We start from the raw sequence: 24265 nt of genomic DNA, 5'->3' as shown, positions 1-24265 counted from the left end.
GGTATGTGCCGCGTTCAGACGAGGTCGTGCCGGCTGCTACAGGTGGACGGTGCTGGGTGTAACCCCTGAACCTCTACGTACCCGAGTTGGGGAAGTTTTGGGGGTCCGGGGATGTTCCTGCACCCAGCACTTTGGGGTGAAATGCTGTCAGAAGAGCACATTTACCCTTTCTTGTCGGTATTTTGTGTGGAGGTCTCCCCAGAACCCGGTGTCTCAGCTCTAGGGTTGGGTCTCAGAGCTTGGCCTTGTTGGCTGCTTGGTGTGGAGAAAGCTGGTGCAGATGGTATAGAAAAAACCTTCCCAAGTCTGTTCTCGGTTGCCTGAGCCCTGCCAGGCGTGCGTGCAGAAGAGGGGCCGCTCCTGGGGAAGACCAAGACCGTGAGCCCTGTGTTCGAACCCCCTGCTCAGTCTTAACTTTGTTTCTTGGCTTCCAGCAGCCCTGCTTCCAAGAACAAGGCAAACGCTGCGGTGGCCTGATCCAGGGACCTGGCTGACGTCAGCGTGTGCCTGTCCCTTAACCCTGTGGACTTTGGGTCAGGTCTCTGAAGGCTGGGCATTGAAAGCAAAGAGGCGAAAGGGTGGCTGGGGTCACACCAGCCTCTGCCTCGGCGGCTCAGGAGAAGACAAGGGGCCGGCTGTGGGAGCTGAGCAGGCCACGAAGGTCAGCCCAGATGAGTGAAGGCAAAGGGGTTTTGTACAGCGCTCTGGCTTGAGCCAAACGTCTCTTAGAGAGCTGCTGATGGGCCTCTTAACGCTCATCTCCTTTGCAGGTTTGTTTATCTGCGTGTCCCCAGGGCGCTTTGAAACCCTCTGGGGTGCCTAAAAGGAAGGAGGCACCCAGTGTCTGTGCGCAGGGTCAGCGCTGCAGCACGGCACGCTTGGTGTTATTTTGTTGTTAAATAAAAGCAGTTCCTGAGCAGATGGAAACATCAGCATTAGGGAGCTGTGTGCCCTTGTGCTGTAATGCTGTCTGAGCAGCTAGCGAGACGCGTTACGGAGCTGCTGCTTGGAAGGGACCTTGCCAGGCAGCCTAGCAGGGGCAGCGCTGGGGAGGGGAGGACTCGCATGCTGCTTTCTGCTGCTTTGTGCTGTGGGCTGCTGCGTGCTTTGGGGGCTGTCTGAAATTAATTGCAACTCTCAAGACACAGGAAAATCCAAAAGCCGGTCTAGATTTGTACGAGGACAACACGAGCTGGCCAGGAAATGATGCTGCACGGCTCTGGAGCTCTGTATAGCAAGCAGAGAACCGGAAATAACAAACATCGGATTTACTTAGGAGAGACGTGAATTTGCTTTTTGTTGCAAACCGCAGGAGAGCAGTAATTTTCACCTGGTGTGACCCGCTCGCGAACCGCAGCATCTCCAGCGCTTGCTGCCCGCAGCGCGCGCGGGCGGATGCCTGCCCCTCACATGGGCTGCGTTCATCAGGCCGAGAGCTGAAGCATCTCAGTGCCGTGCCAGACGTTCCCTGAGCCCTCTCGTCCCCTGTGCACGTGCTGCTTCCTCAGTGCATTTTGGCACCAGGGGGAAGGTAGCAGTGGTATTTAAAACATAAAGGGTTCCAGATGTGAACACGCTTTGGACGCTGCTGGTGGAGCGCTGTGTAACCCGCACAGGTGTTTACATTATGGCACGGCCACATGTATGTGGGGATAAATACATCCCAGATAAAGTTGCTTGCTTTCCTAGGTTAGTTTCCTCTCTTCCTTTCAAACTGTAACTTGAAATCCACACCCTGGGGAGCGTGCAACCGTATACCTGTTAGCTTCATTCCCTGCTGCGGTGTCAACTTGATGGTTGGAGCTTCGCCTTCTTAAATGTCAGCAATTAGGTGCTAGAAGTTCCCCTCTTCCTGCTGGAGGAGCTTGGACGAGGCCCCTGAGAACCATTTGCCGTAGGAAGCGGCAGTTGCCAAGATCCTCTGCTTCTATGGAGTCTGCGTGATCTCTTCACCTCGGGGTGGATGGAATAACCCTGGCCCTGCCACTTCAGCCCCTTCCCCGGCCAGATAGCAAATCCTGGCCCCGCTTGTGATGCAGGGATCAGCCTCTGCTGCTATCCCAAGGGCAGCAGAGGTGGCTCTGCTGCGAGGTGGCACCTCCTTCCCGGTCGCAGGGAACTTGAGCGCTGACATTTCTCCTAACGTTGTGCAAATCCTCCCGTGGCTTTCATCCACAGGGAACAGGCAAGTGGTTCGTGTTACGTTTGGGGGAGGCTGCACACGAATGAAAAGGAAAACCAGATTTTCTTGGCACGAGGTTTAACTTCGAGCACCTTGAACACAAAACCAGCAAGGGGCTGTGAGCTGCGCAGAGTTTTGGTTTTACTAGAGCTAACTGGAAAACACTTCTGGTGCTGGTGCGCCTTGGAAGCCTGCAGGGAGTGCAGTCATTGCTGCTGCTGGCTACGTGTTGGCTTCATGACGATTGTCAGTCCATGTGGTAATGATTGCAGCCCTTTGTTTACAAGTAACATCACAATAAGAGATGCTATCTGTGGGTCTGTATCTTCCCTGTTAACGCAGCAGATCCCAGCCCACAAGTGGGGAATGGTCTCTCCATAAGGCTGCTCCTCTAAACGTCTGACACTTCAAACAAAAGCCCTGCATGGTGTTTGGAGCAAATTGTGCTGAACTCCTAAGCTCTTAAATTGTTTTTGGGCCTGGAGTTAATTTGGAGTGTGAAAAATGGGTATCACAACACTGTCTCCAGGACACGGAGGCAATGACGTTCTTCCCAGGGCATGCCTGCAGCTCGCGCGCCTGGTGGCGAGCAGTCCACCTCCGTGCTGGCGGCGTGCACGGGGTGTTCCTGGCCGTGTGCTGCCGCCCAGCTTCTCCTCTTGAGTTTTGTGGGTGCTCGGGGTACTCACAGCAGGTTGATTTCAAGAGAAATGTTGAACTGGAGAAGGAATTAAAAAAATCCAAAGAGGATCATGCTAATTTCAAGCTACTGTCTGTAGCGTTTCACCCTTTCTCCTGTCGGTGATGCCTCTCTGTAAGTACGAATTTGCTGTGACAGACCTTGCAGTGGAAGCCTGAGGTGTCTCACTGCCTACTGCAGGCCCTTTCAGGGATCTGCTTGTTTCCTCCTGTCCGTTTCTCAGCTATGGTGCTCCTTCCCTTCTGATCGGAGGGGAACCGAGGCTCCTGACTCCGGTCCTCCGAGGAGGCTCCTAGGGTCGACAGGACAAACGCCGCCGGGTGGGCAGCAGGCGGCTGCTTCAGGGGGCCACGTCCCCTGCTCCTGGGGCTGACTCGGGGTGGAAGCCCCCCTTCGGGCTGCCGACCTCCCGGCCCATCGGGGTCTGAAGAGCAGTTGCTTGTGTGAGGCCTTGTTTGGTTTCTGTCCTGAGCAGGTGCATTGTGCACTGGAGAAGGTAGTTTTGTAAGCGTAATCTTGGATGATGAGCGAAGTGCTCTGATAAATAACCTCTCAGACCTTTAGGGTAATATTCCTGGGTATTTTTAGGTGAAAAAGAAGCTCCTGGCAACTGCACAGGAGGCTGCTGCTTTGACTGGCGTTAACAATGATAAATCTACTGTGTGTTTTGTCACTTTCTTGTGCTTTTTTTTTTTTCCTTCTGAGCTTCTCTGGGCTTCTTTGCCTTCAGGTAGACCAACAAGGGCATAAAACCCAAGACACAGGAGCTGGGAAATGCCTCCGTCCCGGGAGAGGTGAGCGTGTGGCCAGGGCTCCCGCCTGCACCGGGCCGCTTCCCAGTTGCGGCCTGTTGGCGTGCGGCCGCTGAGGCGGGCCCAGGGCCGGCGGCTGGAACCGCGGTAACACAAATCGAGCGAGCGGTCCGGTTAAACGAGTAATGAAGTTAGCAGGGTGCCTAATTGCATTAAATTCAAAATTATGTATGGACGATGCCTTTCTGATCATTGCTGTCGGTTTCTCATTGCCGTACTCCGCTCTGCCCTCGGAGAAGTTTCACCTCTCTCAGATGAACACGCGCAGGTACCACAGAGTAAAACTGAAGTATTTTATGCTTCAGTTTGGTTCGGCTCCTTCCCGATTGCCTTGTGAGCATTGCAGCGGCGGTGTTCTGCTTTACCAGAGGGAGTTTGGGTGATTTCAGCCTCCGCTGCTTAAAGCTGTGTTTTCCCTTCCTGCCAAGGGTTTCTGCTTTGCTCCTGCTGCTCTCCCAGACAGGCCCTGGTGGCTGTCAGGATTCAGGCAGCATTTTTAGAGGTGACTAGGGAAGAGTCAGGCCATCCCGGTGCTTTTTCCTTGGTTTCTGTGCCACGCTGGCTGTCCCCGTCCTTCCTGTCCCTCCGCATACCTGGGGAGTTGCTCCTGGTTTTGTAAAGCAGCTGGGAGAGGGCTCGACAGCAGTGCCTGCGGTGAGGCTCGGGGACATGGCCGGACAAGATGACTTAACCCGTCGTTTTATTTGAAAGTAATCTCTTAATTTCCACGTTTCCAGGCTTCTTTCAAGCAGCACTTTAAAGGTGCGTGTCAGCCTGTCTCGGAATAAGCATTAAGCTGAGGCAGGAGGACTATTTTGAAGGGGAGGAAAGCCGCTGAAATTAAAGACACTTGAGAAGACACAGCCATCACAGCTGCCAGAGGAAATTCTCCTCTTGCCAGACAGCACATTAGCAGCAGTCTCTTGCTATCCTGGGCACAGTCCCGTGGTCAGGCACTTAGTGCATTTCGAAGATGGGCTGTCAAGGCCAGAGCTGTCTATGGCTTGCAATTACTGACCTTTGAGGTAATGTGTCCTTAATAGAAGGATGTGAGTACATGAGAGAAAGAATTATCGTCATCATAACCATCTCCTCACCTCTTTGGAGGAGGACGGTTCTGTTAAAGGACCTGTGCTCCAGCTGAGCTGGTTCTGCCCCTCCAGGAAGAGTGCCAGCTTTGGCAAAGGCGAGGGTAGATGTGGGGAGGAGAGGGAGCCCAAATGACCACGGAGCTGTTACTGGCTTGTTAATTTGCTTTTTTTCTTCACTGCTGTTAGTTTTGGGCTAGGGCTTGTGTACGAAGTCCTAGGCAGGGTCTTCAGGGTAGCATACAAGCTTGTCTGGACTTGGGGATCCACAGCTGGCAGAGCACCTCAGGGAGGGGAAGGCTGTTTGGGTGAATCAACGTGGGCATTGCAGAGACGTCTGGGACTGCAGCTACAGCGATGAATAATAAGAGATCTTGTCATGTTTGGGCAGAGTCTGCCTCTTTGCTGATTGTCTCCTTGGGAAAAGGGACCTACAGGCAAAGAACACGAGGCTCTTGCACTCAGTTAATTTTCTCCAGGGATGGCAAATGCTTTGCAAGGCATTGCCCTGTGCTTCTTTATCAGAGGATCTGAAGGGCCTTTGCAAACCTATAATTAGCCTTTGATTTGCCTCAGCACCTTTGTGCTTGCCTCCCTTGTGGCAAGACTGGCAAGCCTTGCTACCCTGCCTCTGCCAGAGAGGGGATAAGGGATCAGAAGGATGTCGGCCGGAGCCCGCAGGAAGCCAGGGGACTTCAGCAAGCCACGAGGTCTTGGTGACTGATACAGCTAAGTGACTTGCACGGGTGCAGTGACCTGAGCAGGGCTCTGCACATTTCATGCACAGTTGCTTTAAAGGGATGCTGATCATTTTCAGCATGACCTGCTAATTATTAGAGCAGATGAAAGACTTTTTTTTTTTTTTAAGTCCTCCTCCCACTGCATGTTCTCTTTTCCCTCCTCCTTTTCCAAGTCTTTATCCAAGCTAATCAACATGATACAAACAGTCTAAAAAGCGGTATTGTTACTACAGCTATTAACTGGGAAGGAGACAGCAGGCATCTGGAGCCTCTCAGGAAGGACTTGCCTGGTGTAACACATTATTTTTAACAGCCAAAGTGAGAGCTGTAGAGTCAGAACAGAAAAGGCTTAACATCCTTTCTTTTGAGATCCTAATACTCAGTGACCTGTATCCTATCATGCAGATTTTTAAGAGCCAAGTATGGAATTTCAGTAGTGATGAGTCTTTCCAGAGATCTGATACATCCCTGATTAAAAATAAATATCTATATCTGTATCTTTTGCTGGTGAGTGTTCAGATGTTCAAGACATGTGGCTGGGTCCTGCAAGGAGAATCTTTCCATCCCAAGCGACAATTTAATGTTAATACAGTGCCCCTAGGCAGCAGAAGGCAGGACTTGGGAAGGGTAATGTTAACTTGGTGCTGTCGTAGTTCCTATGATTGTGTTGAGCTGGAGGCATTGGTTTTTCTCCCATATTTCAAGATTTTCTTCTCTAGAGCCATGGGATAGGTTTTCCAGAGTCCTCTGCTCTTTTTAAATGAACACTTAGAAGTTGTGCTGATGGGGTAATGGAGGCGGTTGGGCTAAGGTAGAGGATGAAGTCGTCTCAGGGATTTCAGCTGTGGTGGTGTCTTGGAAGGAAGCTGAGCAAATGGACATGATGTTTAAATACTGTGTCCTGAATTGCTTTCATTTGGTTCTTATTTTGTAAGCCATTGGCTGGGTTTTCTGTCCTTTCAGAAATCAGCAGCTTCTTATGAAATATGGAGCTGTTTAAAAACAGACAGCAGCTGCTCCATCCCTGCGTCAGCAAGGACTCAGCAGAAGGAAGGGGAATGGTAGACGGTTGTTTAGCTGTGATATTCTTCCCTTCATTGCTGTTGTCATATTGTGTTAACAGAAGGTCTGATCAAATGTGCACCAGGAAAGTAAGACTTAATGTTTCTTTGTTCTCCTGGAATGGTGCTGGGAGGGAAGGGGGGAATGTTTGAATGAGACTTTTATTTATGTGGCTCAGAGAGCTTGGTGTTGCCTGTGTCGGTAGATATGTTTTTCTGCTCTTGTTTCTTAGGCTATTCTTGGTATTTTTAGCTGGGAAAAGTCTTTATTTGTTTTCTTTGTAGAAAACCTCCGCTGTGTGACATAAAAACCTCTTGGGGGGTAAATATTTAGTGGAGAGAGTGTGCTCCGTTCGAACCGGCTTCCTAACTTGTTTTAAATTCTTTTCGAAAATCTCAGCCAGATTATTTAAAAAAAAAATAAAATGAAAAATGAGGAACATCGTTGCACAAGAACTGGAAGGAACCCAAAGAGTTTGCTTACTGTTAAAATTGCGACATGACTGAAAACATTTGGTAAAGAAAAATTAATTGCCTGGTGTATTTGTGGTTTCCTGTTGAATCTCAATTTCTAGAGGAGGCTGAAAAACCCATGGATGTTTCCTGAGATTACTAGATAGCATTATACCTTGTGTGCATGATCGGAGACCTTCAGCAAAGCGTGCCAGATGTCCCCGGTTTGATGCAAAGGGTCTCTTCCATCCTGAGCGTGGCTGTTTGCTCCTTTTTAATTGGGTGAGCAGAGGTAATGGTCCAGTTCTGCAGCACGGAATGAGCTCTGAACCTGGATGAGACCTCTGGGACCATCCTACCTGTCCTCGTGTTAGTGTTTGGACAGGGCTTCTGAGCAGTTTCTTACACCTTCATCAATCTGGTAATGATCTGCTAATGACTTTCTTCCGACCCAAAAGCTGCCCAAAGAAGGATGCTCATGTGGTCGTTAGCCCCCAGATGTGCCCTTTAATGGGCTCTAAAGCCACAGACAGGGCTGTTTTTTAAGGGAGGAGAGGATCAAGCAGTCATGCAGCGGAGGAAGGGCTTGAATGTGGTTCAAGATCTGCTCTGGCCCATTTTGCATCACTCTTGGATAACGACCCTGTGCCTGTTGACTTGTGAGAGCTTGAGAGAATCAGATGGGAGAAATATCAGGGCTGCTTGGGGTCCCCTTCAGGTGCTCGGGGACAGAAGAAGGCTGACCTGGTACCATCCTGGGAGCTGCGGGTTAAAAGCAGAGCTTGTCAAGGCGGCAGTGCTTGCAGGCACCTTGGTGTGGCTGTGCCGCTTCTTAGGGCGCCTTGCGGACCCCGGGCAGGTCGCTGCAGCCGATGGGTGCTGTGGGTCTGGAGCCCCTTTGGGGTGGGCTCGGAGGGGCACAGAGGCTGCTGGGGAGCCCAGAGCCTGGCATACATCCGAGAGCAGCTGGGTGAAGCCCTGGGCTCGAGCCATCTCAGTGGGGGCAGGCCAGGCGATCGCAGCTCCCCTCTGGCCCGCGGTGCGCGCGCCTCGGCTCGGTCACGCAGTAGGTGGCTGTGTGTAATGGGTGGCGTCACGTGGCTTAGGGTTGTGAAATCCCTGAGGCTCCTCCGGGTATTCCTGCGGGAAGGGCAGAGTTAGCCCTCGGGTGACTTGTGTGTGGAAACGGTTAATCCCGTGAAACGCCAGGGCTGGCTTTCTGAAGCCAGGGCAGGGGCTGCGGGGGGAGCACGGTTAGCGCGTAGACTGGAGACGGGCTAAAACTCATAAAGGGAAAACGTATGTAGGAGTTTTAGAGCTGTGTACGAGCGTGTTAAAGCTTTAATTTGAGATCGTTTACTGAGATCGAAATGAGCTTCGGCGCAGCTACACCGCTCTCGGGGAGCCGAAGGCAGCTTTCGAGCTGGATGTTAGCCCCGCAACTGCAGGCAGCTCGCTGTTCGAGAACATGCACAGTTGCTTAATATCTGCTTCTAGTTTCACTGGAACACTGTAAAGCGTTTTCTGGTGTCGTTTGAAATAATGAGAAACGTATTTAAAAAGTAATGCTCATCCAACCCTTCAGCTTTCGGAAAGTTTCCCACCCAGCGTGCAACGTGTTTGCTCTTGGGAGGGTGGGAGTTAAATTTTCCTCTTGACTCAACTGTGGAAACTGTGTTCATTTATCATTTCCCAGTTTAGCTCCTGCATTGAAATTATAGCAAGGCTGGAGTTTATTTTTGGCTTGTGTACATTTATCTCCTGTGTATCCTTGTATCTATTATTAGAATCCTGCTCTATTGCTAAATGGATTGGCCGAGCTCTTGGGGACAAAATATCGAAGCATATGACTAGGCTGCAATATCCCTCGGCCGCGCTGCTTCTGCAGTATTCATAGCGACTGGGTTTACCCAGCATTTGTCCTAGCGTTCTTATTTTAAACCCTGAGGATGCAGTGGGCAGAGGCAGCAGATAGGAGATCTGAAATGGCATATCAGTGTGTAAGGGGAAGGAGGGGGGTGTGGAGGGGAAGCTGTGGCTGAACATAAACAGAAAGCAGCCGTGCGCTTCGGAGGCATCGGAATTGCGTGGCCGGGCTTCAGCCCTGTCCTCGGGTTGCTTTTCTGTCTTTTTTTTTTCTTTGATATTTCCATTTCAGGCCCCAAATAAGGGGATGATGAATCCCCTGAAAGAGGACCGGCATGATGGTTGGTAGGCTCAGGGCTTACCATTTCCTGCATTAAGAGAGAAGTTGGAAAATTTTTATGGATTTCAGCCTCGTTTCCAAACCCGTGTGAAGCCGCTGCTGCTGGTCGGTGGCTGGACGTGGGTCCTCAAATCTGTACCTAGCTTTATGGCTTGCACAAGAGGGATTTTCGTACTTCCTCTGATCTCGCTTGCCTCCTGTTTCCACATCCAGCCTGAGCTAGTTGTTTTTTTTTGGGTTGTTCTGGGATTTGATATGTTTTGTAACCAGCTATTGAATATCTTCTCCGTGATCTCGCTTTGCTTGCAGAACTGTTAGATGGGGTTTGTTCAAGTGGCCTCTTATATTTTCCCTACCCCTGTCCCACGTCTTAGGAAGATGCGCGGGGTCCCGCGTACCGTAGCGGTGCGCCTGGGGGGGGGGAATAGTTCTTCACGCTTTTTTAGTTTTTTGAATAGCCTGGGCAGTGCCTTTGGCAAGGGTACAATCCAGAGCTCCCTGAAACAATTGCGAAGACTTATTGTTGTAGCACAGCTTTGGATCGTGTTCTTGATGTTGTTTTTCTTCCCTTCTAATTTGTTGCTCTAAAAAGCATGATGAAACGCTTCCCCTGCTCCCCTCTTTTTTTTTTATTTTTTTTCCCCTTTTCCTTTTAAGCTGCCTTCCTACGCGTGTGGATTTTCTCCTTCCGTGGCTCTTTGCCATGCGCCAGTTCGGGCCGTGTGTGAGCTCGGTTCTGCTTGGCTGACGTGGGCTCACTGAGTGCACGGGCTGCGTTCTGCCGCCGAGTCTCTTGATCCAGTTAGAGGAAGGCTGCCTGGGAATGCCAGCTTTTGCATCGATGCCTGAATGAGTCGTCTTTTTCCATCTCCTCCCTTCTTTGTGTTCCTCTTCCAGCATCCTTCGGTCCCGATGTACGTGCCACGTGTTTCCCCGGTCTGCCTGTGCGAGCAGCATTTCCTGACGTCAGAGCGGGTTCCTGACGACGCGCTTGGCCCACGCGAAGCTTTTTTTCCCCTGCAGGCTCCACTTGCAGGGGCAGGCATGCCCGGTGTGCATCTCGCCTGGGGCTGGCTGGGTGCTTTTGAAGGCTTTGGCTTGCGGAGCCAGAGGAGGGTTAGCCCTGGCCGTGTGGCTGTGCCTCTGGGCTGGGGGCAGGAGCTCGGTGGCACGGTCAGCGCGGGGCTGGCTTGCCCGAGCGGTTTGGTGCTGTGGCCACAGCTGCTTGGCAGGACGGGGAGAGTTGATCAAACAAAGCTGCTTCCACTAATTGTCAGGCTTTTGTATTTGTTTTTGTGACTTTTTTTTTTTTTTTTAAATTTTATGAACTTTAAAGCATGCATGACTGAACGGTTTAATTAGCTGTGGGAACTGCTCGAGATAACTCGCCGGGATTTTCTGCAAACCTCGCTGCCCTTCTCGTGTTTTCAGCGGGGCGGCGGTGAGCGAGGAGGCAGGAGTGGCCGCGAGCACAGCGCCGATGGGATGCTATCGCCGGGACAGTGACGGAAGCGACTGCAGCTCGCTGGCGTGTAGGCTGGATGGGAACGGTCCCCAGGGCGGCAGGCAGGCTCGTGGCGGGGCCAGGGTGCTCTGGGGACACCCAGCTGGAGCCCTGCGCCCTGTGGAGCTGCCCCTTTCGCCCAGGTCACCTTCCTGCATGACTTTGTGTTGGGGAGGAGGCCACAGGCATCCTTCTCCTTCCTGAACTGCACTTGAATGTTAGTCCTGAGGTCTCCTGCACTTCCACCCGTCGCCCCAAAACGTCTCAGGGGCTGTGGAGGTGCTGACAGGAGGGATACCGGCAGTGCTGTTAGAGCTGTACGGGCTTCGTGGAAGCGCGGGGGCTCGTCAGCAGCCCCGCGGCCTGCCAGCACGTCCTCGGAGGTGGTAGTGCCGGCCACCAGGCTTGAAGTCCTGCTCCCCGTGCAGTGCGCGGAGGCCCCGCTGACTTGCAGAGGCCTGGCATTCAGCCCAGGGTGTTCTCCACGTCCCATCGGGAAAGGCGTCGTGTCCAGACCCCTTGCTGTAGCTGTACGTCTGTTTCCCAGAGCTCAGACACCACCTGAGCAGTGGCTGTACACGCCTGCGTGCGGCTCCTCTCTGGAGGGAGCAGGGGAAATAAAGGCCGACCTTGCAGTGCTCTGCTGGTTATAATAACAAGGTTCTGGCTTGTGGTTGCACAGCGTTATTAGCAATGGCCAGAATGGTCTTTCTGATGCATTTCTCTTGTGCTCATGGTGGTTTTCTGTGGTCGAATCTGCTTGCTTCATGTTTTGTCCCGAAGCACGAATGGATCGTGTTTGGAGCTGGCTTCCATGCTACGGGGCCTGCTTTGTCCTGACCCCCGGAGCTGGACGGGTTCTGGTCTTGCGGCCTGTCTAGAAGCTGTACGTGATCAAGTGTTTTCAATTAGTTTTGAATTGGTAAGGGTCACGGATATTATGGCAGAAGGTTCGTTTAAAAAAAAAACACAAAACAAACCATCCTGTAAAAGGTGCTGTTGGTTATTTCCCTTAAATCCTTAGATTTGGGGTTTGAGAGGAAAAATCATTAAATGATGTCTTAAAGCTGAATAAAGAAGTCAGTATTGAATGTTCTAATGTCTTACAGATGCTGTGGGGTTGCAGGATTTTATTTTAAATTTAACAATGGGAGTTGGAGCGGCTCCAGCGCTGTAAAGAATAGCCTCTTTAATTAAGGGGCTAAGCTGGAAGAGCGTGTGTAGTGCGATGCCATTTTAAAGTTTAAGTGGGGCTTTGTAGTTGCGACTTGTTATTCCCCATTTTGGATCGCACATCCGAGTGTCTGGGGTTGTTGTGGGGATGTTCCCTGCCCGGAGAAGGAAGGCTGGCCTGGGGAAGGGCAGCGGGGTTTCTCCAGAGCTGCTGGCCCTGACCTCATTTTCTTCTCTTTCCTGTGGCCCCCGAAGCCTGCTTTGAAGGTCCTGCGTCTTTGCAGGCGCGTGCACGTGATGCCTCAGAGCCAGGAGAAAACATCGTCTGTTTGTTTTTTCCCAAAGAGCTTGTATTTTTTATTTATTTTATTTTCAGACCGGGGGGAGAGCGTTTTGTGGCCACGTTCTCTTAAATGTCATCTTCGTGATGGCGAGTTTTGAAGCAGGTTGGGGACGTGGGGCGGGGATCGAATGCCGTCTGTTCAGGAAGATATCCCGAGACCCACTGAGATTTCACCCCAGGAGCCAAGTATGAAATTTAGCCAAACGTCTGCGGTGTTCGGGCAGGCAGGGCCGGATCCCGCCCCTAAGCAGCTCTCTGGGTTTCAGTTCCCTGTGGTTTGCTCGCCTGTTACTTACTGGGGTGGAACCCAGAGAATCGGTCATTTAAAAAAAAAAACAAAAAGAACTGCTCTTCTCGCCTAGAAAATGTAAGTGTTCCAGACGTGTATGTGACAAAGCAGCGTGAAGAGATGTGACGGCCAAGTCTTGGCTTCAATTAACCCCGAGCTCCCAGGACCACGGCACGCAGCCCCTGCCGGCTGCGGCTCCTGCCCCGTGCGTGGCTTCGCCTGGCGCCGCAGTAGCACAACGTGCGTTCAATTATCTGAGGCAACAACTGCTACTCTTGGCCATCTCGGAGGTTTCGCTGCAAGAACGAGCATCTGCCAGGGTTTGCCACATCCTGGTTTGTGCTAAGAGGTGGAAGACAATTGAGTTTTTTTTTTTTCTTCCCCCAGATAGTTTCTGTGAGAATTCAGCACTACAAATTGAGCTACAGCTTGATGCATCCTGACGAGTAATTCCCACTCCGGTGAGAATTGTGCTCTTTGGCGTAAGGAGGTGCAGCCTTGTAGCAGGGACTGAGCAGCTGTAAGCCTGCGAGGCCAGGTACCAGGAAACCTTGACGGTCTGCGTTTAGCGTGTCCTCGTGTGTTTATCCCCATAAAATAATTAATTGAGCTAGAGCTCCAAGCAACGTTATCACCTTTGCGCATTAAAAAATCATAATCGTGCTCTCCGATTTAATGAGATTTAGAAAGAAACGGTCTTTTTTGCTTGCCTTCTAGCCTCTGAGGGCGAAAGGCTCCCATGGGTCACGTGTTCAAGCCTTTCCTCCCGCGTGTCGGGGCAGCAGGCCGCCTGCTCTCGGGGCCGGCCCCGCGGAGTCACCAGTGAACGGGGCCTTTGGGTTTCCCAGGGCTGCTGCCAGGCTTGGAGCCGGGTCGTGAATGCTGGCAGCGCTATTTCGAGCACTCACAAGTGAGCTAGCTGTGTTTTTGCAGTGGCCTTGGCTCTGCTTTTTTTTTTTTTTTTTTTCCTCCCTAATTTCTATTGTTTTCCTTGCTTATTTGCTAACTTGCAAAACTCGGCAGATTGCAGAGGATCTCCCAGCCCTTGGGGTGAGCGTTACTTGGAGCTGCGGCGATCCCGCTCGGAGGTGGATGTGGGGCTGCCTGGGGGCTGTGGAGTTGTCCTGGGCAGCTTGGTGTGCTTTTGGAGGCCCACCACTAACTTGGTGGTCTTGGGAGCTGCTGCGTGTCCATCAGCCTCTGCTTTTGGTGGAATTGGAGGAAATTCAGTCACTAGACTCCTGGGCTTCAGCAGTCCGAAGCGCGCCATGAGTGAATTCTCCTTCTCTGTTTGAGTCTTGAGTCTGGCCCGGGCTGGCGGGGCTCCTTTGTGCTTTTCCCTCGGCCAGCATCCGAGCGGCGTGGGGACAGCGTGCTGTGGGTACAGAGGGTGCCTGGACAGGTGAGGTCTCCCAGGATTTGCCAAGAAGGCCTTGGGAAGCTGCTGGCTTCCTGCTGCTCCGGAGGTCGTGCCCAGAGCCCCACAAACCCCAGCCCTGCTCACATGAGACAGCGAGGGCGGCGTAACGCACACGTGAGCGTTACCTTGCTGTCTGGCTGCTTTCTCTCGAGCGAGGCGAACCCGAGAGGAGCACCTCGCACAGCTTGCTGGAGCGAAAACGTCACAGGAAACCTACCTGCTGAGCAGCAGCCCGAAATAAACCAGGAGGAACCCAAACACCGCCTGCAGCCCGTGGCGGTCACCGCAGCTGCTGCTGCAGGCCCTCCTGGCTGGGGTTTCGGCGCGGGATGAGAAGTCACCGAGGGCCTCGCCTCGGACGCGCTGCCGGGCCGTGAGGGCAGCAGGAGGGGAGCAGCCCCTCGCCGCCATCCCCGATCCCGGGCACGGCCGGCAGGAAACGGTTAAAGAGGAGAGAGGTTGTCGAGTCGGGTTAGCCGTAAGATAGCTCATATTTTAGAGGGTTTCAGAGCTAAGCTATAAAAAGGCCTCGCAGTATTTCAGCTCACCCATTGTCTGCTGGAAGCCAGCCAGCGTTGCCATGGCTACGAGGAATTATTACTTGCTGCCAGAGCTGGAGGAAAAGCTCATACTTTTGGCTTCAAAACAGGAGGGGTGGACTTATGTAATCCACTGTGTTTATAGGCTGAGACTGGCAGGAGCATTGAGAAATAATTACAGGCTTTCCATTTCATTTCCAGCTCAGTTTTAAGGCTGTGTGGCCTCTCTTATTTATTTATTTCGGAGCTGCGACGGTGGCTGCTAGCGACGCGGGAGGTTGCGGAGGTGACGCGGGGATGCCGCTAGGTGAGTGCCCCCGGGCCGGCCGGGCTGCTTTTGTTTTGGTGGCGTTTTGTCTGGCGAGCTGGAGCAGGCCGGGGCAGAAAGAAGTTCCTTTGAGAAACCGGGGCTTGGCCCTGCGACGCGGGAGCAGCCTGCGGCGCTGGAGGCTGGGAACGCGCTCCTGCGGCTGCCCGGGGGTGGCCGGCCTCTGGCTGGAGGAGAGGAGCTGCGAGGGCTCGCGAGCCTCTGCTGCTCTCAGACGTGGCTGTGTCCCTCAGCCCGGGCTGGCTTGCAGCATGTTATTTTGGGAGAAGGAGGGGAGGGTAGTGGGCAAGCAGGACGGGGAGAAAAAGTTTGTGTTTTCCTTTTTTTTTTTTCTTTTTTTTTTTTTCCCCCGAGTGTCTCGGTCTTACACGTTGCTGTGCCGGCTGGAGACAGATTTGTCGCTGTGATCAAAGCAGTTTTGCTGATGTTTTGTGCTTTTGAGAGGTGAACTGCGAAGTTAGCCTGTAATTAATGTGGGTTTGTTCGTCCCTGGAACAGTCAGCAGACGACGCTGTAATTTGGGTTTGCCTGAAAAGCAGCACGCGGTGTGTTTTGACTTCGGTCAGGCCAGTGGGAGTTTGCAGCTGCTGTTTTTGTGCTGGCTGTTGCAGAAAGGGAATTACTGCCGGTAAACTCTGCCCGCAAAACTTTGAGGCTGGATGGCTTCGCTGGGTCCGAGGGTCGCGGCGCCGTAGTCCCTGGGGAGGATGTCGGTGGTGCGGTGGGAATCCCGTGCCCAGCGGGATGGCGAGGGGAGCGGGACTGGGAAACCTGCTGTAGCAGTTAAAAAGCACGTGAAAGCTTCGGTGTGCTGTGCCTTTTATGTTTTCCCTCATCGCATGGTGACCTGCTAGGGAGTTAGGTTCTCGGTCCGTGCTGATTGGGCTGACTTTGTCATCGTGATGTGGGGCGTGAAGAGGAAATATCTGTACGGCTGTGACAGTCCCCACTGGGGAACGCAGCCGGCTCTGGCCAGCGTGCCTAACTTGAGGAAAAAACCTGCTATTTGGGTACAATTACAGTCCCACGTTAATGTGTTTGGGCCCTGGCTCGAAACGCAGAGAAGGCGTGGAACTGATTGATGTGTGTGAGGGGTTGTCAAAGGCACGCTACAGAAATAAATGGCTTTTCCCAGCGTTTCCTGTGGTTGCTGCGTGTGTTCGGCAGTTACAGGCAAAAACTTCAGAGGCTGGGGGAGTGCTTCAGGTCGGGAAATGCTCCTTCAAACAGCAGGCTTGACTCGTGTTATTGGCGACACACGGGTGTGTTATACAAAATAATTCAATAATTTAATGATCCATAATACTCTTCTAGCTCCTACCACAGATGCTGTTGGACTCGAGTTAGATTTGTTGCTGCGAGGTTTTTTTTTTCTTTTTTTTTCTTCCTCTGGGATTTGTGCCAAGATGAACTGTATGTTCTGTTCTTAACAGTTATGAGTAATGTATGTGTGAATCTATAACATAAGTAATACGAGTATATAAAATGTGTGAGTACGCAGAATTCACGCGTCCCGTGTCTGCGGCGCGCTGCGCACATGCGACGTGTGTGTTCAGGAGGGCTGCGCTGCGTGTCTGGGCAGGGCGAAGGGCATGCCTCGCAGTCGCTGCTCGCCGCAGAGCCGCGGCTGGTGGCCTGCTCCCGGGTGCCTGAACCCCAACTGCAGGCACCAGTGAGGACGTAACGGCCCTTTTGGGGTGGCTACGTGTTGGAGAGAGCTGGAAGTCCCTCCCCGTGCTTGCAGGGGAAGTAGCTCTGCCTGGCCAGACAGCAGAGATGCTTGTGCTGCAGCATCGTGCCTCCCGAGCTGTCTGCAGAGCTGGGGTGTCCCCAGGGCCGTGTATTGGGGTACCCGTGGGGCCGTGCTCTGCCCCGGCCGTGGGGCACACTTCTGAAACCACGGTGCTGCCGCTCGGGGGGCTGCGCGAGCGGCCCGCTCCACGGCTTGTTCTAATGGGATTTTTTTTTCTTTCTTTTTTTAGACTAATAAAATGGACTTTCTCTCATAAATTATTTTTTTTTTTTCTTAATGTGAAAAATGAGAAGGTGGCGAGTAGCCAATTCCCCCGCCTCCCTCTTCCCAGCTCGGATGAGGTCATTGCCTCTCAAAGTTTGTACCACGCATTGTGAGACACGGCTGGAGAAGCAAGAAGTCAACAAACGCCTCTCGGAGCGGCTGGCAGCCCCGGAGCGCTAGCGGAGCTGTAAGCGAGGGTGCCGGGGGGGCCTGAAGGCCCTGGGGACACAGATTTGGGTACGAGGGGACCGCTCCGTGCCCCGGCTGCTGGTGCTGTGCTGGGGTGAAATGGGAGCTGGGCGCGGGTCTGGTCGGCGTGAGGACCCCACACGTGCGAGGGGCTCGGCGTGTGCTTAGGTGGAAGGCGATCGGCAGCCGATCTGGCGCTGCTCAGCTGAGCTCGCTCGTGCGTTGACTGACTTTTTCCTTGGGAATTTCCTCGGCACTGTTTTTGAAACCGGGGTTGCGGGAGTTCACGACCCAACGGAGGATCTCTCCGAGACCTTTGTGTCCCCGGCTGAGCGGCTGCGTGGAGAAGTTGTTTATTTTCTTGAACACCACGCGGAGCTGCTGGTGAATTCCTGAGCTATTGTTTTCTCCCCGTCTGTCCCCCCCAGCCCTCCCTCCCCTCCCGCCGTCCGGATTCCTCTTTCCTCGGCGGTGGAAGCGGTGCGGGGGTGCCTGGCCTGCGACGTGCTCCTGGGGGCTTCCCGAGGAGCTGCAGCCCTGGAGCGTGGGGTTTTGGACCTTCTGCTCGGGTCATGGGCTGTGGTACACCTGGAGCGGGTGTACTTTAAAACGGGGAGGCTGCTGAATTGGCACGGGTCTGAAACAACAATTTCCTAAGTCCCATAACAAATTAATTACCGAAACGGTGTGAAAGCATGCTTGCTGCCTCGTGCCTTTGCCGTGAGGCTCGTTTTGGCCAGCTCGCTGTGCGCTGCAGGGGTGCATGGCGGTGGGGGTGCTTTATGCATCTTCGTTTTTTTGTCTCGGTGCCCCAGCACGGCGCTGGGAGGCGATGGGCTGAGTCGGTTCTGTGTGATCCCGGTGGCAGAGCCACCCGGGGGGGTGTGGGTTGTCAGCGCTGGGGTCTGGAAATCAAATCTTTGCCGTGTCGGAAAGGGGAGTGACGGCAGGTGACAGAAGGTGAGCAGGTAGTTGGGAAAGGGAGAAACGGAGAGCTGCCGGTCTCAAGGATGTGCGCGGCGCCCCAGGAAGCGAGCGCTGCGGTGGGTTGTACCGACGGGTTTGCTCCCCGGTGCTGCCAGGCGCCGTGCGGGGCCTCGGCTCCGAGTCCTGGAGGTGGGCAGCCGCTTGTACGGGGGTTACACCAGGGGAGTCTGGTGTAGGGCCGAAAAGGGGAAGGAGCACGAGGAGGCCGTCGGGATGTCAGCTGCCACCTTAGAGGTTTGTGAGCAGAGGATAAACGTGGGACTGGTGGGTCGGCCGGCGTCTGCGGTGCTTTGGGAAGGTCTGCAAGGAAGGCCTGGGGGATGCTTCCATTCGCTGACACCAGGAAGTTACAGAACTGTGGTTCTTAAGAGGAAAACCAGGAGGCGGCTGCTGTGGGTAAAAGTCAGTGCCCGAGGGCCCTGGGCCCAGCGGTGTGAGCCACGTCCCCTGGTGCTGTGCCTGGGGATGCGGCGCTGGTCTTCCCCGGCACCGAGGGCAGGACTGAAGAAGTGCAGCTGGGGGGTAAGGGAGGGGGCTTGGGATCCAACGTGCTGCTGTGCTTTTAGGCAGAAACTGGAAGGAGAAAAAAATAAATAAAATTGCCGTTCCATCGCAGCTTGTCTGTTCTCTGGAAGCCATTTAAGCATCCCATTAATCCGTTAATGGCAGCTGCTCCTGTGCTGCTGCACCCCAATACTGTCTTCTGCTCACTTTCTCTTTGTCTTGACGCCTCTGCTTAGCAGCCTCGTCGATTTTTCCTGTCGACGCGACACAATCGCTCCTTGTTAGCCTACCTTGCTCCTTCCTCTTTCAAGGAAGGGAAGGAGCAGGGGAACCAGATCTGATAATTCCAGTGAGTAGAACTGTTCCCCTGAGCCCTTTATAAAGAAATAAAAAGGCTCTCCTTCTCTCTGCTTCTCTTTCAGTACAAGCACTTTACCCTCTTGGATTCCCTGCAGGCTCCTCATACTGCTAAAATTGAAACATCAAGATGTCTGAGGCAGCAGGAATTACCATCAGTGTTTTGACACCTGGAGGTACAATTTCTATTAGCTTTTATATAAAAACAACACCAGTTTTGCCAACAGAGTTCTCATTAAATAATGCATGAAGACCCCCGCCTCTGACAGTAGGTATTTTTCTTTCACTTTCTTGGACTCTGGGATAATGGCTTAATTTTTGTGACCATTGGGGAAAAATATGCATATACTCGCAGGCAGAAATATATTTGTGGACTGGCTTCTCCCAGGCACGGAGTCAATTATCCTGTTCGCTAATTAACGTGGAGAGATGGGGGAAGGCAAATTAAGGTTGGTCTGTTTGGAAGGTTTGGCTTATTTTTTATTTTTATTTTTTTTTTAGGGAATAGGATGTAGCCTTCCTGAGACATTTGATGGTAAACAAGACTTAGGTGTAGCATGAGACAGACCCGCGGAAGAGGCTGCGTGCCCTTGAACGGAGATGGGCGCGGGGTCATCGGAAACAAAAAACGTGTGACTTGTGTTTTTGTGTAGACGACGCTTGGCATAGAGCATATGCTCTGTGCCCGCTTTTGGGGGAAATGAAGTGAAACAGAAGGGCGCAGCATGTGGATGTGACTGTTAATAGTTAGAATCAAAGTACAGTTTTGACATTTCTAACCTAATAAGTGGTGCTGCGTGTGAGAGCCTGCTTATTTTCCTTTTCACCATGAGATGCTTTGACAGAGGAGTAAAGTCCCATTTTGACATTTCTGTCATTTTAACTAAAGAGAGAGATTACAGTAAATTGGATTAAGTGAAAATCTTCTTCAGATGTTTGTGGTTTGGGCTGATTTATGGATAGATGTCATTTGAACGTCATTCTGCATTTTTTAAGCATCTGCTTGATGGTTGCTCTAATGCTGTTGCTGCAAATAGTCCACGCAGAGGGAAAGCCGAGCGGGGAGCAGCTACCCGTGACGGGTCTGGGGCTGGTGTGTGGCACAGGGACAGCAAGACACTGTCCTGCGCACGTTCTGGCTGCTCGCTGCCAGATTCTGTAATGGCTGCTTGGTTTTCACTGGAATTCTTCTTGTTAAACTCAGGTTACCTTCTGCTGAGAGTCATGCTTTTTTTTTTTTTAATAGGCTTTTCTGAGTACTTTTCCCACCCTTGGAGAGAGATGGCTCAGAGCACGCTTACCTTGTCATGTACTTGGCAAATCTTGGCTCTCCTCTTCCCATCGCCAGTGATGACGTCCTCGGTTTACGCTCGTGCAAAGTCTTGCTCTCGGCCGCCTTGCTGCGGGGTCCTTTAGTCACAACGCGTGTTTGTCACTTTTCCTGGAAACAAAACATTCACGAGCATGTGCTGGCTCACTGACATAGCAGTGACGTGTGACAATACTTCGCCTGTTGATATTTCCAAAAGATAGCGTTGGAAGTACTTCCATTAAATTAATAGCTTGAGACTTCTTAAACATATGTCCTCCGTGGCTTCGTCTATTTAAGTTGTTTAATTTAAGTTATTTAGAAGCTGCTGAGGCCTTTTGGAAGCTGTGTGATGTCTTGTGGGTGGTGATGTAACCAGCCCTGCAACCAAATCTGCCCGTGATGTCACTGATGGAGTCACTGCTGCCTGGTGCAGCGATTAGTGGGATGAGACGATGTCTTTGTGCAAATGGTGATGGGAAACTGGGAAGTCCGCAGCTCTAAATTGTGTTATTTACATATAGAGCTTCTAATTTCCAGCACAGTTTCAGAAAATACTTCTGATCCCACCTCAAAACCACTAGATTTGAGTCCAGGAGGTAGAGGTTTATGGATTTCAGTTGTGGTCTCTGAAAGCTTATTTGCAAGTTTAGTGTTGGTTTGAAGCTTTGTACCTACACCGGGAGCTCGTAGGGTGGTTTTCTGCTAGCTTAGCTCCTTGAGCTGCTTCTGCTCAGTGCCAAGCAGGGAGCGAGAGTGTAAAAATTGCCTTTCATCCTCTTCAGGGGTTGGATCTTATACTGTGCCGGTATCAGTTTTTGCAGTCCTGCGGCAGGAAGCTGCTATCCAGACCGGAGTTGGAGATACAGCGGGGAAGTGCCGTCAGAAGGTAGAGCACATCAAATCCCAGCTCCCGGTGGTGCATCGGCTGGTGGTGCTTCACTTCTTCCCTCTGAACCGAGCCCGGCTGGCTTGATGTGCACCTCTTAGCGCTGCCTGGTTTTTCTGGGGCTTATTGGTGACACCAGAATCGTTGTGCTTTGCTTCCCGCATCTGTGCTTGCCATCCCATAACTGATGGGGAAGAGGTGCAGCATTCACAAACGCCCCACGGTGCACATTGCCCTTGCACTTAAAAGACTTTGATTTTTGTCGTGTGGGTGTTTCATGCTTTACGAGCGATTCGAAGTGCAATTTGTAAAAATACCTTCTGTATTATTTTCCGTGATACGATTATTTGTGGAAGATCACACTACTGAGGGAAGATAAATTTGTAATCCTGCTTAGCGGTTGATCTTATCCTCCCTGAGTAGCTATTGTTGCGTAAGGGACAGTGACCCGAAATCCACCTTTCAAAGCGGTGGACGGGAGATGCCTTCCCCTGGTGCCCTTGCGCACAGGAGCATCGTTCAGGCTTTGTAGTGGTTTAAAGGCTGGTGGTTTTACTTCCAAATCCGAGTGCCCCTCCTAACTCACCTGCAGGTCGGCGTGCCCAAGAGAGCAGCAGCGTAGCGGTAGGTGGCTTATTTTTCTGGCAGCATGGATACTGGGCCAGGCCGTGTTAAACAAGACCTCTCTGCATCTTTCAGAGCCGGGCACGCTGAGAGGTGTTCACAAAGCAGCGCTGCCTGAGGCCGCATGGCCCAAATCGCAGCGAGGAGCAAGTGGTTTGATCATGGATCCTCCCGGGGAGGGTATGGGGTGGGAGCTTCGGGGCACGGGGCGGGCAGGCTGCTGAGCAGGAGGGGCTGAGCTGCTGCTTGGGAGCAGGGCTGAAAGCATCTGCAGGAGCTGCCCGCCTCCGTGCTCGGTGTTTGAGCTGCTCAGTTAAAGCAGACGAGGAACTGGCGGCGCGCTTCTTGGCGTGGGCCTTGTGGTGGTGGAGCTGGAGATATTCCCCTTCCTGCTCAGCTGGCCCTGTCTCCTCCCACCCCTCGCAGTCACGTAGCAGCGCCAGGTTGAGCTCAGGTGAGGCATCTGCTCGCTGCCTGCCGGGGAGGCCGGTGGAGCGCAGCCGACCTGAGGCATTTGGTTGCTTTTATTTCCCCCCCTCTCTCCTGAGAAACGCTACAGGAAATATCTCAGCGTCAAGAGCTCCATCTAAAGCTGCGATGCTCCTTCTGTCTCGGCCTGCCTTCAGAGCTCCTCGGAGGAGAGAGCACAAGCTGCTCACCTGCACAGCCAAAAAGTGGAGTCGGGAGCTGCTGCTCCCAGGCACCGGCTGCTCTCCAGCTCGGTGGGGCTCTCGTCTTCCACCGCTGCTCCGGCGGCTCCTCCGAGCTGAGCAAGCAGGCGAGCAGGTGGAGGTGCCCTCCCTCCCCTCTGAGCATCCAGCTCGGGTGATGTTTGCCCCTGGCTGCGCCGGTAACGCCGGGTTTGCAGCCCGCAGCCAGTCCCTGAGGTTTGCCGGAGGGCTGTGCTGTCGGCAGCGCTCAGGACCGGGGGCGTCCTTCCTTTACCCAAGGCGATGTCCTAATGGCTGGCAGCGGGCAAGAAGGAAGGAAGAAGAGGGTTGGTTTTTATTTTTTTTTTATCTCTTCAGTGTGGGTGAATCCGTGTTGTCTGTGATGGATCCTCACTGCGACAGGCTCTAAGTGGCAGCTCTCAGGGGAAATTAGCCTGCAGCTTTTGACTTTATTAAATATTCTCCAGTGCGATCCCGAAGGACTGCTTCTTAACGTTCTGCGATGTTTCATCTGTATTTTTAGCATCCCGTACGTGAAATGTGGCCGCATATAGCCTGTATTTACATTAAGGTCTACGTACGAATGGTTGAGAAGTGATAGATGGCATGTTCTGTTCTTCAGATCAGCACCGTGAGGATGTCTTATAGGGAGGTATAAGAACCTTCATTGGCGACACTGTGGATTATTATGAAGCCTGATGGCTCTCTTAGAGCTCTGGCTTACAACGATTGATTCACCTATTTATTAAAACACCTATTTAATGATTGAGTGCAGTGATCTTTGTTGAGCATCAACAGCGGGGTCGCGCTTGGGCTCTGGAAGCAGAAGCTTGGCACAGAAGTGCTGCTTGTGTAACGTGCTAACTTTCAGTCTGTCCCGCTCCTGCCTCGCAAGCGACTTTCCGCTCTACGTGGTTAAATGATCTGCTGTGATGAATGGCATATGTTCAAAGAGGTAATGGTGCGGTTTTCCTTGGGAGTTGGAACTTGTAGGGCTTGGTAGCGTTGTGGCGAGGCTGCCGATGGAAATGAACACGTGGGGATTCGCTGGCTGTGGGAATGGTCTCGCCCCGTGGAGGGCTGTTGTGAAAACAAAACCCAGGCTTTTCAAGGGCTCGGGAGAAGGAAGATGATCTGGGGGCAAGCTGCAATTTATATTTCTTTCCACGCTGTCAAACAACTCAGCGTTCATTCGTGTGTTTACTTCCAGAATCTGTCTGCGATATTTATCTGTTCGTTTAATCTGCAGTATTCATCTGCTCCTGGAGATTTCCTGCCAATGGGCAACCAACCGTGCCCTAGGAGACGTGAGAAGAGCGGAGCGGCGCGGGTAGGCTCTGACGGCCTGCGCCTCCTCGTTCAGCCCCCAGCCAGCTGCTCAGCAGCTGTTGTGACTGCTGGGACCACAGGGATTCGAGCTGGGAGCTTCCCTCGCTCCCCAGGCGTGAAATCCCCGTGGAGCCAGGAACCCCGGCGCAGCGAGGCGGCAGCAGCGGCGTGCTGGGCTCGGGAGGGCATCCGCAGAGGCCCCGCAGGGTAGAGCACTGGGGTGGCTTCCCAGGGTACAGTGTTGCTTACAGTTTGCTTGTTTAGGTGAATTGATGGGCTATTTCAGGCCGTGTATAAGACTTGGGTCCATGAGCACTTGTTTCCAGGAGGACTGAGTCTGCCGAAGGTCAGAGATGCGCAATTTATCCCTACTCTGCCAGCTTTCACCGATCCTCTTCGCGTAAATGGGCCTTTCGGAGAGGTAGCTTTCCTATCACGTACAGAACTGCTGGTCCAGTAGCCCTACAGGAATAAAGGGGGTGATTGCCCAGCCTGACAAAAGGCGAGCGCAGCAGCCTGGAGCAGCTCAGCGCTCCCCGTGGTGGGAGGCG

At 52.7% G+C, this 24265-nt stretch overlaps 1 protein-coding gene across 7 annotated transcripts in view; it reads left to right on the top strand.

Moving 5' to 3' along the window:
• The window catches only part of NCOR2 (nuclear receptor corepressor 2), a 234201-nt gene that overhangs the window by 32711 nt on the left and 177225 nt on the right, over positions 1-24265 (top strand). The window contains exon 1 of one of the 7 annotated variants that reach the window (XM_080560158.1): positions 14865-17042. The exons of the other annotated variants lie outside the window; for them this stretch is intronic. The gene's annotated coding sequence lies outside the window, so the exon portion shown is untranslated. Of the gene's footprint in view, positions 1-14864; positions 17043-24265 lie in introns of those variants that run through there. 7 annotated transcript variants of the gene reach the window in all.

Source organism: Anser brachyrhynchus (assembly GCF_964034855.1).
Source record: "Anser brachyrhynchus genome assembly, chromosome: 17".
Lineage (NCBI taxonomy): Eukaryota > Metazoa > Chordata > Aves > Anseriformes > Anatidae > Anser > Anser brachyrhynchus.
This window is presented reverse-complemented; position numbering and strand designations above follow the sequence as displayed.